The sequence below is a fragment of the Stegostoma tigrinum genome, chromosome 1 (genome assembly GCF_030684315.1).
Source record: "Stegostoma tigrinum isolate sSteTig4 chromosome 1, sSteTig4.hap1, whole genome shotgun sequence".
Lineage (NCBI taxonomy): Eukaryota > Metazoa > Chordata > Chondrichthyes > Orectolobiformes > Stegostomatidae > Stegostoma > Stegostoma tigrinum.
Genome location: NC_081354.1, coordinates 169581867 through 169600228, shown reverse-complemented (window position 1 = coordinate 169600228; position 18362 = coordinate 169581867). Strand labels below are relative to the sequence as shown.

At 43.9% G+C, this 18362-nt stretch overlaps 1 protein-coding gene across 1 annotated transcript in view; it reads right to left on the bottom strand.

Annotated features, from left to right (window-relative positions):
• LOC125453123 (leucine zipper putative tumor suppressor 3) overlaps window positions 1-9245 on the bottom strand; it is a 204167-nt gene extending 194922 nt beyond the window's left edge. The window contains exon 1 of the mRNA XM_048533553.2: window positions 9123-9245. The gene's annotated coding sequence lies outside the window, so the exon portion shown is untranslated. The remainder of the gene's footprint in view (window positions 1-9122) is intronic.
• Window positions 9246-18362: the final 9117 nt, after the last annotated feature.

Genomic DNA, 18362 nt, shown 5'->3' with positions numbered 1-18362 from the left:
TTAATCTCGTGTTTTGAAAGTCCAGACACACAACCTTTACTGATTCACCCTTGTCTACTCGAATGGTCACATCCTCATAAAGCCTCACACCACGTGGATTCCAGCAGTTCAAGAGAATGGCTTAACATCACATTCACAAGGACAATGAGAAATGAATGACAATTCTTTGTCTCCTGAACATATGTTCGAGAATGAATTATATTTTAAAAATCAGTGTCTTGTTAAGAATGAAACTACAGTTATGCTTCTGGAGTAAAGATTCCCTAATTGTTTTAATTCCTTATTCAGAATATTGATAAATGCAGAACAAGACATGAGGTGTCAACTAGTGAAGCTACCAAACAGGCCTTCTTACATAGCAGAGGTCATAAGTAGCAAGTGATCGATAGAGCGAAGCAATCCCACAACCAATGGATCAGATCTAAACTCTGCTGAACTGCCACATCTAGTCGTGAAGTAAAAGATTTGCTGGAGAAGGATGTCCACAAATATCCCCATCCTCAATGATGGAAGAGCCCAACATGTCAGTGCAAAACATAAAGCTGAAACATTTGCTGCAATCTTCAGTGAGAAGTGCCAAGTGAATGAACCCTCTCGGCCTCCTCCCGCTGTCCCCAAAATCACAGACACCAGTTTTCAGCCAATTCATTTACTCCACATAATGTTACAAAACGGTTGGAGACACTGGATACTGCAAAGGCTACGGGCCCTGACAACATTCCAGCAACAGTACTGACGACTCGTGCTCCAGAACTTACCGCTCCCTTAGCCAAGCTCATCCAGTACAGTGACAACTGTGGCACTTACCCGACAGTGTGGAAAATTTCCCAAGTATGCCCTGCAAACAAAAAAAAAAGCAGGGAAAATCCCACTCGGTGAACTACTGTCCCATCAGTCTCCTCTCGATCATCAGGAAAGTGATGAAAAGTGCCATCAACAGTGCTATCAAGCAGCACCTGCTCAGCAATAACCTGCTCAGTGATGCCCAGTTTGGGCTCCACCAGAGACACTCAGCTCCTGACCTCATTACAGCCTTGGTTCAAACATGGTCAAAACAGCTTAATTCTAGAGGTGACGTGAGAGTGACTGATCCTTTGATCAAGTATAGCATCAAGAAGCAAAACTGGAATCAATGGCTATCAGGGGGCAAACCCTCTGCTGAAAGAGTTGTATGTGGTATATAGGAATCTAGTTATCGTTGTTGGAGGTCAGTCATCTCAGCTCCAGAACATCTCTGCAGGAGTTCTTCAGGGTAATGTACTCAGTCCAACCATCTTCAGCTGCTTTATCAATGACGTTTCCTCCATCATAAAGGTCAGAAATAGGGATGTTCACTGATTACTGCAAGATGTTCAGCATTATTCATGACTCCTCAGATGATGAAGTGTTCATTGTCAAACGTAACACCATCTGGACAAATGGCAGGTAACATTCACGCCACACAAATGCCAGGCAATAACCATTTCCAATAAGAGACAGGTCCAACTATACTCAAGAACCTTATTACCATGCAGGACAAAACATCCCGCTTGACTGGCTCTGCATCCATAATCATCCATTCCTTCCACCACTGACCCTCAGTAGCGACAGCGTATACCATCCATAAGATACACTTCAGACATTCACCAAAGTTCCATCTTCCAAATGCATGACTACTAGAAGGATAAAGGCAGCAGATACATGGGAACGCAATCACCTAAAAGCTTCCCCCCAAGCCATCCAGCATCCTAACTTGGAAATATAATCACCGTCGTTCATTGCTGTTGGAACTCCCTCTCTGACAACTTTGTCGGTCTACCTACAGATGCAGACTAAAGCCAGCTCACCACCACCTTCTCAAAGGCAACGAGGAATGGGCAATAAATGCTGGCTCACATTTCATGAATGAATTTTAAAAACATACATTTCATTTCAAAAACAATTCATTTGTAAAGGTGTTCAGCAAATGTTAATCCAATATTTAAAAATAGGAAAACCTCCAGGGAATTACAGAACAGTGTCAATGGTAGGAAACATAACTGAATCTCAAACATATAACAAAAAAATGGAAAACTCATTATAAAGTAAACAACATGGATTTGAAAAGGGATGATCATCCTTGGCCAACCTTATTGAATTGTTCACATCAGTGCCAGAACAAGTTGACAGGGGCAATATTTAACATATTTAAAGTTTCAAAAACCATTAGTTATAAGTCTACCGTGCACCATCTTATGTGGACAGTGCCTTTGTAGTTAGGGGACACAGTAGAATTGATGGTAAACTAGCTTCTGAATGAAATAAAAAGCCATGAAATTAAAAATAGCTTCTGCACAAATGGGAATCCACTGGGCTTGGTGCTAAGATTACCATTGCTCAAACTCATATTAATGAGTCGGTCTTTGGGATCAAGACCTAAATTTGTGGATGACATCAAATGAGGGCACATATGTAAGAGAAAAGTAGGGTGTAACAGAATATATAAAATATATATGCATGCAGAACAGCTATACAATTGGTAAATTAATTTTCATATGAATAACTGAGAATAGTTCCTTTTTGCTACGAGTGTTAAGCCAGCCACATGCTGCTTGGAAAATGACAGCCCGGATGGGATAGATGAGAAAGCGATCTGAAATATCAATACACAAAAGTAACAGCGCAGATTAATAAGGCAATAAATTAGAAAGGAAACCAGCACTGCCTTTGTTAGTTTCCTATCTAGAGGGTTAGAATGTAAGAAGTGATGTTAAAATTGTATGAAACCATTGTCAGCCAGTACTTGGTATTCTATTCAGCATTCCAGTCTCTACTTTACAAGGACGATATAGAGATAGTGAATACAAAAGATACAAAAATGATACATAGGAACAATACCATAATGGAAATGGCATGCTTGTCAGGAAAGCATTTGAGAAAACAGGCAGCTGTGAGATGACAAAACAGAGTTCTTAAAATATCATAAAAAGGGTAGATGTAGAGAAATTTTTTCTACTTGTACGGACAGCCCATACTAGGGTCATAAATATCAGAAATATGGATTCAAAGGATGTGAAAATATTTGGAATTTGCTAACCTGGAGAGTAATTAAGACAAACAGCACAAAAACATTTAAGGTGATGTAAATAAACATTCAGAAGAGATAGAATTAAGGGGGCTGATATGGTCAGATAACCAGACGTAATTACGTAAATCAGTACAGAACAGAAAAGGAAGAATAAGAGAAGTGTAATATAAGGTTTAAAACCATAAAAGGAATTGTGTCACATGTGGCAGTTTGAAAACAAAGTTCCAAAACAGGAAAACAATATGAAGGATAACTTGACTGCAGACTGGTGTATGTATTGGCAATGTCAGTGCGATATCAAGTACAAAAGGAACTATTTAAGCAAATTTAGTAGTTAACGGTCTTCTACTTGCTTAGGAGGGTGGGCTCCAAAGTTCTTGATCCTATTCTCAGATACTCTGCTAAGTGAAGATACTAACTAATTTAGTAAGAAATTCAGGGGAAACTTCTTCACCTGGACAATGATTAGAATGAGAAATGCACTACCACCCAGAGCATTCAAGACAATTAGAACACATGCCTTTAAAAGGGAAGCCAGACAAATGCACAAGCAAGAATGGGATAGACACTTGAGCTTATAGGACTTAAAGGTGGTTGCGGGGGGGGTGGAAGATTCAAGTGGAGCATAAACAGTTGCACGGATACATTGGATCAAATGGTTTAATTCTATGATAGAATTAAAACACAGAAACAGAATTCTACGTAACAAAACAAAAAACCCAATGGGAGTGGTGGATGCAAGGCAAGCAAATGGAATCCATGAACACATATTTCAATATCATCAGGCCATGACAAAACTTGCAACTGTCAGGGTCTGCAGAACCAAAGATCTCAGCCATACTTCAAAACTTTTAACAGCCAAGGCAAATATTTTATGACATCATAATCCTCTTACATTTTTCACCTAAACAATTTCTGTTCTAGCCTCTAAAGTAGGAGTTGAAAGTAAACACTGCTCGCACCAGACATACCATCGTCTGTCTCCAATTCTGCTGAATGCCCATGTTTTGAATCTTACTGATCTTCTTGACATTAGAAAGTAAGATACTGCTCAGTAGTTGAACGTTCACACTTCAACTGTAACAGAAACTGTTGATATGCAGAAGACAATATGTGCCAAGTCAAAATGACACCAAAGACAAAAATGTAATTGGAATATATTCACTCGTCCTATTTTGCCTGTGTCACATCAAAAGAAATCAATTTTAAGCCTCAAATAATCCTTAACAAATGTGGACTTGTATGAGAAAGTTCTGCAATTTCAACTTTCACTGAAAAAACCACAATATGAACTTTAAAGAGTGACAGTACAGTGATTACTCTCCTGCATTAAATGGTCCAAAGGCAATGAGTTCAAATCCCACCATGGTAACTAGGAACATAAGTTCAATTACATTAAATTTGGAATTTTAAAAAGTCAATTTATTGGCAACCATGAAATTTTTGGATTGTCGTCAAAACTCATCTGGTTCACTCGTGTCGCTTACAGAAGGGAGTCTAACCTGTTCGGAAAAAATTGCTGCAGATGCTGGAATTTGTTTGAAAACAACAAATGCTGAAGACCACAGTGGGTCAGGCAGCTTCCATGGAGAGAGAGCAAGCTTTCTGATGACTTTCCATCAAAGTTGCAGTGAAGTGTAGCATGTGCAGCATTTATGCTATAGTTATTTTTTAAAATTCATTCAGGGAACAGGAGCATTGCTGGCTAGGCCAGCATTTATTCGGCCAACCCTAATTATCCAGAAGGCAGTTATCAGTCAACCACATTGCTGTGGGGCTGGAGTCACATGTAGGCCAGGCCAGGTAATGTTGGCAGGTTCCTTCCCTAAAACCAGATGGGTTTTTCCCAACAATCAGCAATGGATTCATGGATTCTTAATTCCAGATATTTATTGAATTCAAATTCCACCATCTGCCATGATTGGAACATGAGAATGGCAGAACATGCATGGGTCCCAATTATGCCTGTCTCTTTATGGAGTATGTGGAACAATCCCTGTTCTAGTCCTACATTGACCCACTCCCCCATCTCTTTTCTCGCTCCATCGAGAACTGTTTCAGTGCTGCTTCATGACGGGAGTCAGGGCCTTGAAAAATTTGTTCATTTTGCCTCCAATTTTCACCCGTCTATAACTTACTCATCATCCATTTCTGACAGTTCCTTTCTTTGACCTCTCTGTCTCCATTTTGGGGAACAAACTGTCCACTGCCATCCACTACAAAGTCACTGACTCCCATAACTACCTTCACTACAGCTCATCACATGCCATGTCCTGCCAGAACTCCATCTCATTCTCCCTGTTCCTTCACCTATGTTGCATCTGTTCAGATAATGCCATTTCCAAATCAGTGTTTCTTCCATAGCCGTGGTTTCCCACCCTCTATGGGTGACAGCCCTCAACCACATCCACCCAGTGCCCATGCTTCTGCCCTAGCCCCTTCCTATCGATCACAACAGTGTGATCAGGTTGCCCGTGTTCTCACTTTTCATCCCACCAGTCTCTGCAATCAAAAGGATCATTCTCCACCACCTTAAACAGCTCTAGAAGAACACCACCACCAAACACATCTTCCCCTCACTTGCTCTGACTGCATTTTGCAGGGATCGTTCCCTCAGGGACACCCTAGTCCGTTCATCAATAACACCATCCCTCTTTCCACAGGACTTTCCTTTTTAACTGCAGAAGGTGCAACATCCACCCCTTCACTTCCTCCCTGCTCACCATCTAAGGGCCTAAACAGTCTTTCCAGGTGAAGCAGCATTTCACCCGTACCTCCTCCAATCTTGGGTACAGCCTATACAATACACAATGTGGTCGCCTCCACATTGGAGAAACCAAACGCAGACTGGGCAACCACTTTACAGAACACCACCGTTTGGTGCACAAGTAGGACCCTGATTTTCCTGTGGCTGGTCATTTTAACACAGCGTCCTGCTCACATGACCCAACTTGTCTGTCCTCAATGGGCTGCAGTGTTCCAGTGAATCACAGCGCAAACTGGAGGAACAACATCTCATCTTCAGACTAGCACTTTACAGCCTTCTGGAATTAATATTCAGTTCAACACCAACAAATTGTGAATCAACTCCAATGTCTTCCCTTTCTTTTAGCTTTATTTGTTACATTCTCTGTCACTATGTGCTCTCTTCCCTTCCCCCATCCCAGTCGAACTGTTTCTCGTTTCCAGTCTGGCAGTTAGACACACCACTGTTCTGCCATTCTGACATTCCAATTACTTAATCTGAACTATCAACATCTTTTCTCCCCCAGCACTCTCCACCCTACCACCCCAACACCCTTCCCCCCACCCAACTTTAGCATAAATGCTGACCCCTCCACACTTCACTTCACCTCTGAAGAAGAATCAGAGTGATTCAGAATGAAAGCAGGTCCTTTGGCCCAAACTGGACCAGCTTTCCCTGGATCCCATGCGATCTAACACTCATGGCTAGTTTGCTGAGTGGGACCTTGTAAAGGCCTTACTAATTTCCATACAGACCACATCCACTGCCTCATCCTCATCCATCTCTTGCATACCTCTTGGAAAAACTCAAAGATTTGACAGACAAGATTCCGGAGAATACATCCATGCGGATTATCCCAAATCAGAAACTGACTATCCAAATGTTGGTTGATCCTGTCCCTCAGTATCCTCTGCTATACCCTGCCTACCACTGATGTCACACTCACTGGCCCTTAGTTCCCTGACTTGTCTTTGCTACTTTTCTTTGACAAAAGAACAACATTAGCCACCCTCTAGTCAGAGATATACAGCACAGAAACAGACCCTCCAGTCCAACTCATCCATGCTGACTAGTTATCCTATATAAACCTAGTTCCATTTACCAGCATTTTCCCTCGAAACCCTTCCTATTCATTTACCCATCCAGATGCCTCGGCAGCTCATTACATACACGCGCCACCCTCCGTGAGAAAAAGTAGCTCCTTAGGTCCCTTTTATGTCTTTCCCCTCTCACCTTAAACCAATGCTCTCTAGTTTTGGACTCCCCCAACCTGGGGAAAAGACCTTGCCTGTTCCCCCGATCCATGCTCCTCATGATTGTATAAGCCTCCATAAGGTCATACCTCAGCCTCTGACACTCCAGGGAACATAGCCCCAGACTATTCAGCATCTCCCTCTAGCTCAAACCCTCCAACCATGGCAACATCCTCATAAATCTTCTCTGAACACATTCTAATTCACAATATCCTTCCTTTGGGAGGGAGACCAGAACAGCATGCAATACTCCAAATGTGAACTAACCAATGTCCTGTACAGCTGTGACATGGCCTCCCAATTCCCCTGCTCAATGCACTGATCAATAAGGGCAAACATACCAAACACCTTCTTCACTCCACCTTCAAACAGGTCATACCTACTACTCGTGTCCACGCATCACCACCATTCTGTTTCCACTCCTCCACACCCCTCCCCTAAACCCATATCCAGTCCTCAAGAGGGGTAATAACCAAAACGCTAGCAGCTCCTTTCCTCCAGATGCTGCCTGGCTGACTGTGTTCTTCCAGCCTCCTGTTTGTCTCCCTTCTTCACTGCCCTAACTACCTGAAAATTCACCTTCAAGGAATATGAAACTACACTCCAAGATCTCTTTACTCAGCAACACTCCCCACACCTGGAGTTGAAATGTTAGCTTGCTTGGTCTTCATGGATGTTGTCGATTCAGTGTGATTTCCAGCATTTGGTGTTTTCTGTCTAAGCTGTTGCTCAAGAAGTCTCCAGACGAGACTGACGTGCTCAACTCTTTAGGACTGAACCTTGTACATTTTTTTGTCTTGCAGCAGTAGAGTCCCTACTCCTCAGCTATAAGGTTTGTTTTCAAGAATCACTTGTCATAACATGTCTTAAAAGGTTGATCAAAATAACTAGGTGTAGTGAGTCACATGGAGCAGGTCTTCATGTCTGATCCCACCATTAGCCCATTTTTCACTGAGGCCCCTCCCGATAGTATTCCATCCTTGGCAACTTTCTGAAGCAGAGCAGCCCGTTCTTGGCGAATTGGGCAATGTGTTACTACTCCCAGAGCATCCCACAGTCCATTAATTAACTAAATTTCCCTTTTGAAAATAAATCTTGCCCTACATTTCTTGTAAACGATTGTGCACGGTCTGCTCACTTTTACTCTCGGATTTCATAGCCGCCTGACTCAGGTCACTTCAAAGCAGCAGCCCCTCCCAACAAAAAAAAATCAATATTTCAGGCACATAAAAACCGGCAAGGAAACGAGTAAAAAGCGGTCATAGTCTCAACTTTACTCTTTCATCAAAGAGACAGTTTAATTTCCTCAGCTTAATCCCCGGAAAGGAGGATTTTATGGTGGGGTGGGGGAAGACAGAGGGGCGATCGTTGTTACCTGACGTGACCTCTTTTATAAATATATAAACCACTGGAGGAGGTGCTGTAGCATCAGTTCAAAACAATGACAATTGCTGCAACAACAGAACAATATTCAGGAACAATTGCTATGGAAAAAAAATGGACAAACTCGAGGGGTTTTTTTTTCTTTTAAAGCCAGCGGTGCTAATGGTGCAGTGCAGCCAACCCTTCTCCGCTTTCCAGAAATGGCAATGAAGAAGTTGAGAGTGTCCTTTAAGTCACATCACGTACACAAGCCGCTTACATCACCGAGGCAACTGGCCAAAAACTTAACCTCACATACATGTGACAGCCCCAGTGGAATAAACCATGCATTACCTGCTGCATCCAACCTATGCGTTTCCTTGTCCCCATCAGAGCTGTGGCATCCTTTTTCTTGTACGAAATGCACACATCGTGCAGGGAAAAATGTACGCGCAACTTACAACCCCTGCAAACCGATCCGATTCCCTACCTCAATAACTGTGCATATATTTCACACCTCTTCAGACCTTCCACCTATCACAGCTTTGCAGCCGTTTCCGAATCGGAGTTTCGCCGCTCAACTTGGGAACAACTTAAATCTCCTGCAAAGCTGTCACACATTGGAGCAGATGTTCCCAAGACACGGTCTTTTTGTTGGGGGGGGGGGCGAAGAAGGGAAGGTTGGGGTTATTATTAGAAGGACCAGACCACTCACCGTTCATTGTGCTGACAGTAGCTGAGGGCTCGGCCGGGGGAAGGAGAGGAGAGCACCAGGGGGTTTATTACAGATCTCACCGCGCTGGGTTTGTTCGGGAAAGGATTAGAAGCAGCCGCCTCCTCTCACTTCGTCGCTGCTGCTGCTGCTCGGGGTACAGCCTCCTGGCAGCACGCAGCCTATCAGCGACAGCTCGCCGTTCACCGGCAGAGCACCTCCTCCTGCTCAGTGTTCACCCCTCCTGCAAACTGCGAAAGACAGCTCCATCGTTTACATATGTTCCTCCAGAAACCCACTTTCACGAAGTGCACATTGATTTTAATTCCGGCAATGGCACTGGACGAACCTGAACAAGGGTCCCGAAACGTTAATCTTGCTTTCTGTCCACAGTTGCTGCCAGACCTGCAGAGATCTTCCAGCAGTTTCTGCAGCCCACCTCTCACTGTGGTCGGTGTTCTCACTGACTCCCTAACCCCAAAGCATCTCAATTCCATGAACTCGTTCTCCTTTGTAGGTAATAGTCTTCTATGGCATGTATGTCCTTTCTTAGATAAGCGATCAAAAGTATACACAATACTTAACGCAAGATCTCACCAAGGTTCCGTACAACTGTAGCAAGACGTGTGTCGTTCTGCACTTAATTCCCCTTTCAATGAAGTTCAACATACTATGTGCTTTTCTAATTGCTTGTTTCGGCCACATGCTAACTTTTAGAGATTCAGGAATGAGATCACCTGCACTTCTCAGCCTCTCACCATTCAACAAGTGTCTATTTTCTTTCCCAATGTGAATAACTTCACATGATATTTTCTTTGCCATGTTGTAGCTTAATGATTTAGCACGCAAGTCTTCCTGAAGCCTTGCTACAATGTTACTCACAACTTACATGCCACAGCCCATAACTACATCACATGTGGATGTTTTAAATTCAGTCAGTTCAAACACGTTATGTCACATCTCTGGAGCAGGTGAGAATTGAAGCCAGGCCTCCTGGCTCAGAAGTAGGGGCACGACCACTGTGTTATAAGAGCTGTACATATTGTACTCAAAGCGTGCATTAGTGCACCTGACTTGGCATCAAATTGTGGTGGATATCTTAACCTGTTCGACATGTTATGACATACCTGTGGAGCAAGTGGAATTTGAACTAGGTCTTCTTCCTTAGAGGTTGGTAGGGATACTATGGACTGCTTCACTGAGGCTCCGAACATTTATAACCTCCATCCGCGAGATTCAAACTGACTTGCAGGGACCCAATGGATTTCAAATCCATCATCTTAACTACTCGACCATGACTGGCTATGGCTATAGGTTGCTTAATTTGCAGAACCAAACTCAGCTCCAATTGCTTGATGTTAGAAATTACCCAATTTTTTTTTAATTAACCTGTTCAGAAATGTTATTCCACATCTGAAGCAGGTGGGGCTTGAACCCAGGTTCCTCGATCCAAGGATAGCGACACTACCAGTACGCAACAAGAGGGCCTCAAATGCACCCAGTTTTGTGGAATTAGTATAATTAAAAATATTACAATGTCCCCAAAATCTAAATCAGTTCTATAGATTTTGAATTCTGTGGACCTAGCACGAATCATTGTGGCACCCATGAGTAACAGCCCGCCTTTCTGACAATGATCCATTTATTCCTACTCTCTGCTTTGTTTTTTGATTTTGTTTTATAGTGCAAATTGCTTGTGAAACTTCTCAGAATGGTTTATTACATTAAAAAATGCACTATTTACATGTGTTGTTACCATAGCTATGATTCATAACGTTTGGACAATATTTCTCCGAGGTAATGTTGTAATAATAGACCAATTTTCAGTTACAGCTCATCGCACTCACTTCTCATTCATTTTCAAAAACACTTCATATGGCAGTCTTGATTACACTTTTTAATCATGAAGGAAGTGATTTTCTCCCTATGTTAATGGACACAAATCTGAAATATGGTTATATACTCATTTATAATTTCATTACAGACAACAAAAAAAATTATGGTCATAATTACTACCTACAATTTACAGACTGGAATAGAGAGATGAGCCATAAAATGCAGTGGGATGGAAATCCTGCTCACTCACCTAGGCCAGGCTTTAGCCCTCTCCTTTTGTTTTCTTTATTCATTCATGGGATGTGGATGTCACTGGCTAGGCCAGCATTTACTGCCCATCTCTAATTGCCAAGAGGGCAGTTAAGAATCAACCACATTGCTGTGGATCTGGAGTCACATGTAGGCCAGACCAGGTAAGGATGGCAGTTTCCTTCACTGAAGAATATTACTGAACCAGATGGATTTTTCCAACACTCATAGAACATAAAACAATACAGCACAGAACATGCCCTTTGGCCCTCAAAGTTGTGCTGACCTGTGAATTAATCTAAGCCCTCCCCCTATACTAACCCATCATCATCCATCTGCTTATCCAAGGACTGTTTAAATGCCCCTAATGTGGCTGAGTTAACTACATTGGCAGGCAGGATGTTAAACGCCTTTAACACTCTCTGAGTAAAGAACCTGCCTCTGACATCTGTCTTAAATCTATCACCCCTCAATTTGGAGCTATTCCCCCTCATACAAGCTGACATCATCATCCTCAGAAAAAGACTCTCACTGTCCACCCTACCTAATCCTCTGATTATCTTGTATGTCCCTATTAAATTCCCTCTTAGCCTTCTTCTCTTCAATGAGAACAGACCCAAGTCCCTCCACCTTTCTTCATAGGCCTTCGCTCCAGACCAGGCAACATCCTGGTAAATCTTCTCTGCACCTTTCCACTGCTTCCACATCCTTCCTGTAATGGGGCAACCAGAACTGCACGCAATATTCCAAGTGAGGCCAAGTGAGGGGTACTAATTTCCTGGGTGGGAAATTTGCTAGTGCTATTCGGGTGGACTTAATGCTCAGCAGGGGGGTGGGAAACTGTGGTGTAGTTCCAGTACACAGGAAGATGAGCGTAGGGAGGATATGGACTGGACCTCTCTGACGCAGGAGTGTGCTGGCAGACAGCAAGCCGGTTTGAAGTGTGTCTACTTCAATGCCAGGAGTATCCGGAATAAGGTAGGTGAGCTTGCAGCTTGGATAGATACCTGGGACTTCGATGTTGTGGCCATTTCAGAGACATGGAAAGAGCAGGGTCAGGAATGGATATTGCAGGTTCCAGGGTTTAGATCTTTCATTAAGATCAGGGAAGGTGGTAAAAGAGGGGGAGGTGTGGCTTTGTTAGTCAAGGACAGTATAACGGTGGCTGAAAGAACTTTTGATGAAGACTCATCTACTGAGGTGGTATGGGCTGAGGTCAGAAACAGGAGAGGAGAGGCCACACAGCTGGGAGTTTTTTATAGGCCTCCGCAAAGTTCCAAGGATGTGGAGGAGAGGATCGGCAAAACGATTCTGGGCAGGAGTGAAAGGAACTGGGCGGTTATTATGGGAGACTTTAACTTCCCTAACATTGACTGGAATTGCTATAACTCTAGTACGTCAGATGGATCAGATTTTGTCCAATGTGTGCAGGACGGTTTCCTGACTCAGTATGTCGAAGGGCCGACAAGAGGGGAGGCTACGCTGGATCTGGTACTTGGTAACGAACCAGGCCAGGTGTTTGATTTAGTGGTAGGTGAGCACTTTGGAGAGAGTGACCATAATTTTGTTACGTTTAGTTTAGCGAAGGAAAGGGATAGGAACATGCCACAGGGCAAGAGTTATAGATGGGCGAAGAGCAATTATAATGCGATTAGACAAGACATAGGAGGCATAGAATGGGGTAGCAAAATGCAGGGGATGGGGACAATCGAAATGTGGAGCTGGTTTAAAGGAAAGATATTGCGTGTCCTTGATAGGTATGTCCCTGTCAGGCAGGGAGGAAGTGATAAGGTAAGGGAACCGTGGTTTACTAAAGAAATTGTATCTCTTGTTAAGCGGAAGAGGGAGGCTTATGTGACAATGAGACGAGATGGTTCAGATGAGGCGATGGAGAGTTACAGATTAGCTCGGAAGGATTTAAAGAGAGAGTTAAGAAGAGCAAGGAGGGGACATGAGCAGACATTAGCAGGCAGAATAAAGGAGAACCCTAAAGCTTTCTATAGGTATGTGAGGAATAAGAGGATGACTAGGGTAGGAATAGGGCCAGTCAAAGACAGAAGTGGGAAGTTGTGTGTGGACCCTGTAGAGAGCGGAGAGGTGCTAAACAAATATTTCTCATCTGTTTTCACTCAGGAAAAGGAGAGTATTGTAGAGGAGAAGACTGAGTTACGGGCTACTAGAATTGAAAGGATTAAGGTTAGTAAGGAGGAGGTGTTATCAATTCTAGAAGGTGTGAAGGTAGATAAATCCCCTGGGCCGGATAGGATTTTTCCGAGGATTGTCTGGGAAGCTAGGGAGGATGTGGCGGAGCCTTTGACCTTGATCTTTGAGTCCTCATTGTCTACAGGCTTAGTACCAGAGGACTGGAGGATTGCAAATGTTGTGCCCTTGTTCAAGAAGGGCAGTAGAGATGACCCAGGTAATTATAGACCTGTGAGCCTTATGTCTGTTGTAGGAAAAGTTTTGGAAAGGATTATAAGAGATAGGATTTACAATGGATTCAATCGACAATGGATTCACAGTCATCATTACATTCTTAATTCCAGATATTTATTGAATTCAAATTCCACCATCTGCTGTGGCAGGATTTGAACCCGGGTCTGCAGAACATTGCCTGGGTTTCTGGATTAACCATCCAGGATAACACCACTCGGCCATCATCTCCTCTAAAGACTGATACAGGATCTGTATTAGATAGGCACCACTGGTGCATCCACTGCATGAGTCTAGTTGGAGCTCAGTGGGTGGGAGTGAATGGTCTGATCTTGGTAAATGCAGGCCAATTTGTTGTTCCTCAGAGGAATTGTTAAAGCAGAGTGTTGATACACCAATGATAATTGACTCCTTTCCAAATTCCTCTTGGATTAATTGCCAAATATCAGGGTGGACTCCCCATTCATTCCTGCACAGAAAGTACCTCCAGGCCATGCAGATTTACTCAACATTGGTCCGTTGAGATATTTAAACAGAAATACCCCACTGACTCAGTTGTTGAGTGCACTGTCTGATTTTGAAATGAACCAAATGTGTTTTTCATTCATGGGATGTGGGCTTTGCCAGCTGGGCAAATGGTTATTGCTCATCCAAAATTCCTCAAGAGAAGGGGTTGGGGATTTGCTTCTTGATCTGCCACGAACTATTTGATGTTGGCCCATTGTCATTTCCAGTGCCTTGCTCAGTGTTAGGTGAGCTGTTGGGTTTCATTCCTTCTGGGACTTTATAGTAGTTTGACATCAAGACACTGAGAGGCTCGCTGGGCCGTTGCAGAGGCAGGTACGCTGTGGACCTGGAGTCACGTGTGGGACAAACCAGGTAGGGACATTAGATTTCCTTCCCTAAAGGACATTTGTGAGCCAGATGGGCTTTTAAAATAATCGACAATGTTTTCATGGTTGCCATTAGACTTTTAATTCCAGATATTGTTTAATTCAAATTCCACCACCTACCATGATGGGATTCAAAGACATGTGTTACCTGGGTCTCCAGATTACTATGCCACTCTTATCCTACTATGTAGTTCAGTTCTTTGGTCTGTGCCCACGCTCGGTGTTCTTGCTTGAGCCTGTGAGAAAACTGCATCAATTGGCCTCAGCTCCCTCCTTCAAGGAGTGAAAAGAGCAACATGGGCGGCAAGGTGGCTCAGTGGTTAGCACTGCAGCCTCACAGCGCCAGGGACCCGGGTTCAATTCCAGCCTCGGGTAACTGTCTATGTGGAGTTTGCATATTCTCCCGTGTCTGCGTGGGTTTCCTCCGAGTGCTCCGGTTTCCTCTCACAGTCCAAAGATGTGCGGGCTAGGTGGATTGGCCATATTAAATTGCCTGTCGTGTCCAGGGGTGTGTGGGCTATAGGGGGATGGGTCTGGGTGGGATGCTGCAATGGGCAGTGTGGACTTGTTGGGCCGAAGGGCATGTTTCCGCACTGTAGGGAATCTAATCTAATCATTCCAGATTCCTAGATGACAAAGTGTGGAGTTAGATGAACACAGCAGGCCTCTTAGGAGCAAGATGCTGCTTGGCCTGCTGTGTTCATCCAGCTCCACACTTTGCTATCTCAGATTCTCCAGCATCTGCAATTCCCATTATCTCTACTCCAGATTCCTACTTCAGATTGCTATCTAAAGCACAAGTCGGTTTGGAGATCGGTTCAGCATAAGGACGTCTCCAGTTGCAGTGATCTTGCTGAATTGTTGCTCAGCAAATTTAGGGGGGAATGGGAGGAAGAAGTTAATGGGAGGAGAATGATGCATTTTAAAATAAATGAAGCACTGTGTTATTGAGTTGACCACCTCAGCACAGCAGGCTGCTACAAATCAAATATTAAGATCACAATTTACATTCGTAACATCTGCCGCAACAATTTATCGACATCACAGTTTACAGTAGATTTCAGCTAACTGCAGAGCACATGTCTATATGTCAATGAGAACTGCTGTTACAATATGGTATGTGAATGTGTTTGTGATAAACAAACTGCTCATTTAAAATGAGACAGCTCCATTTGAAATGAGCTATCACAATTGCGGAGAAATCTACCTCAGTTTAGCAAGTAACAGATCCAGTGACATACAGGTTCTTCCAACTAGTGTTATCAAATTATTGCAGTAAGAGAATGCACTAACCATCTGCCTTGCCCAGGCAAATTAAATCTGTGGTTGTTAAAGACATTACATCAAAAGAAAAAAGAAAATTGCTGATATAAAATAAACAATGACTGGAACTACATGTCATGCTCTCCTGTGTCTGTCAAGAGGAAAGGTCATGTTATGTTGTGCAGAAAACATTCATCAGAACTGACCTTCATCAGAAAATAAGGAGCAATTCCTCTCAACCAGTTCAATTTGAGGCATAGGTCAGCAATGAATCTGCTGCTTCTAATCTTTTTCCTATTTGATAAGATACTCCAGAGAGCAACAGGAAGAGAAGAAAAATCAGAAGGGAAAAGTGATGAAAGCAGGAAGGGAGAAGAAAGATTGCTACCTTTGGGCTAACAGCTGAAGCAGCTTCAGAGATAATGGGAACTGCAAATGCTGGAGAATTCCAAGATAATAAACTGTGAGGCTGGATGAACACAGCAGGCCAAGCAGCATCTCAGGAGCACAAAAGCTGACGTTTCGGGCCTAGACCCTTCATCAGAGAGGGGGATGGGGTGAGGGTTCTGGAATAAATAGGGAGAGAGGGGGAGGCGGACTGAAGATGGAGAGAAAAGAAGATAGGTGGAGAGAGTATAGGTGGGGAGGTAGGGAGGGGATAGGTCAGTCCAGGGAAGACAGACAGGTCAAGGAGGTGGGATGAGGCTAGTAGGTAGATGGGGGTGCGGCTTGAGGTGGGAGGAAGGGATGGGTGAGAGGAAGAACAGGTTAGGGAGGCAGAGACAGGTTGGACTGGTTTTGGGATGCAGTGGGTGGGGGGGAAGAGCTGGGCTGGTTGTGTGATGCAGTGGGGGGAGGGGACGAACTGGGCTGGTTTAGGGATGCAGTAGGGGAAGGGGAGATTTTGAAACTGGTGAAGTCCACATTGATACCATTTACACTCCCCCTCCCATTCTTTAGATGACATGTCCATCATGGGCCTCCTGCAGTATCACAATGATGCCACCTGAAGGTTGCAGGAACGGCAACTCATATTCCGCCTGGGAACCCTGCAGCCATATGGTATCAATGTGGACTTCACCAGTTTCAAAATCTCCCCTTCCCCAACTGCATCCCTAAACCAGCCCAGTTCGTCCCCTCCCCCCACTGCACCACACAACCAGCCCAGCTCGTCCCCCCCACCCACTGCATCCCAAAACCAGTCCAGCCTGTCTCCCCCTCCCTAACCTGTTCTTCCTCTCACCCATCCCTTCCTCCCACCCCAAGCCGCACCCCCAGCTACCTACTAACCTCATCCCACCTCCTTGACCTGTCCGTCTTCCCTGGACTGACCTATCCCCTCCCTACCTCCCCACCTATACTCTCCACTCCACCTATCTTCTTTTCTCTCCATCTTCGGTCCGCCTCCCCCTCTCTCCCTATTTATTCCAGTTCCCTCTCCCCATCCCCCTCTCTGATGAAGGGTCTAGGCCTGAAACGTCAGCTTTTGTGCTCCTGAGATGCTGCTGGGCCTGCTGTGTTCATCCAGCCTCACATTTTATTAGCTGAAGCAGCTTGGTACTTTAGACCATGTTTGTGGATTGGGCATGCTTGACTGCTTCAAATATGTGATAGCAGAATGAGGGAAAACAAAAGTAAGACAATGGAGGGATTCACAGAGTCAGTTTTACCTGCCTTTACTCCATTTGCTGTACAGAATTAGACTGACCTCAGTCTTGAGTGTCTCAATTGTCTCAGTTTTCATACCTTTTTAAGGGAAGAGATCCAGATTTCTAATTCCCTTTGTCGGAAAAACATCGCCCTGAGCTATTCTGCTTCTCCAGATAGTGATTCGGCATCACCGAACCAGGGCTTCTGATGTGGTCTTGCTACAGGACAGGGCAAGGAAGCAAGCCACTTGTTAACCTGACTCAGAATGGGGAGCAAACTGTGCTCTTTTGGTCTTATACTGAATGGTTATTCCAACCATCTGAGCTAACCAGTTCTAAATGGCTTTATTCTAATTTTAAGATTATATTTCTATATTTGGAACTCAGCGGTAACAGTTTCTGTTTGCACTACCTGACTGAACCCTTTCATTATTCCAAATATCAAGTTGAAGAAAACTTAACCTATTAATTTACCAAGCCAAAATCAATCTGGTGAATCCACACCTTGCTAAACCCCCCTCTCCCTGCCACCTCTCCCAGGTACAACACCCGCCCCACCCCACCACCACCACCACCCCCCCCCCCCCCCCCCACTCCATATCCAACATCTCCACCCACCCCAGATAGCAAATAGATTTCCTCTGCTGTGGTGTACTGTCCTGAATGAAATCTCCACATGTGTTCAATCGAGGCTACATGAACCTGAAGAAAAACTTCAGTATTTCAATAACCTTGAGATTAAAATCAAAAATCCCATTGTCTTTGTGAGATTCCAATATTTTTCCTGTCTTCAGGCCATTAGTGATTTCTTTATATAGTCACCCAAGTCTCTTTGCAACTTTGCAATTCCTCACCTTTCAGAAAATACCCTGATTGATTTTTCTTGGGTCAAAAGTGGATGAGCTCACACTTCCCTATCT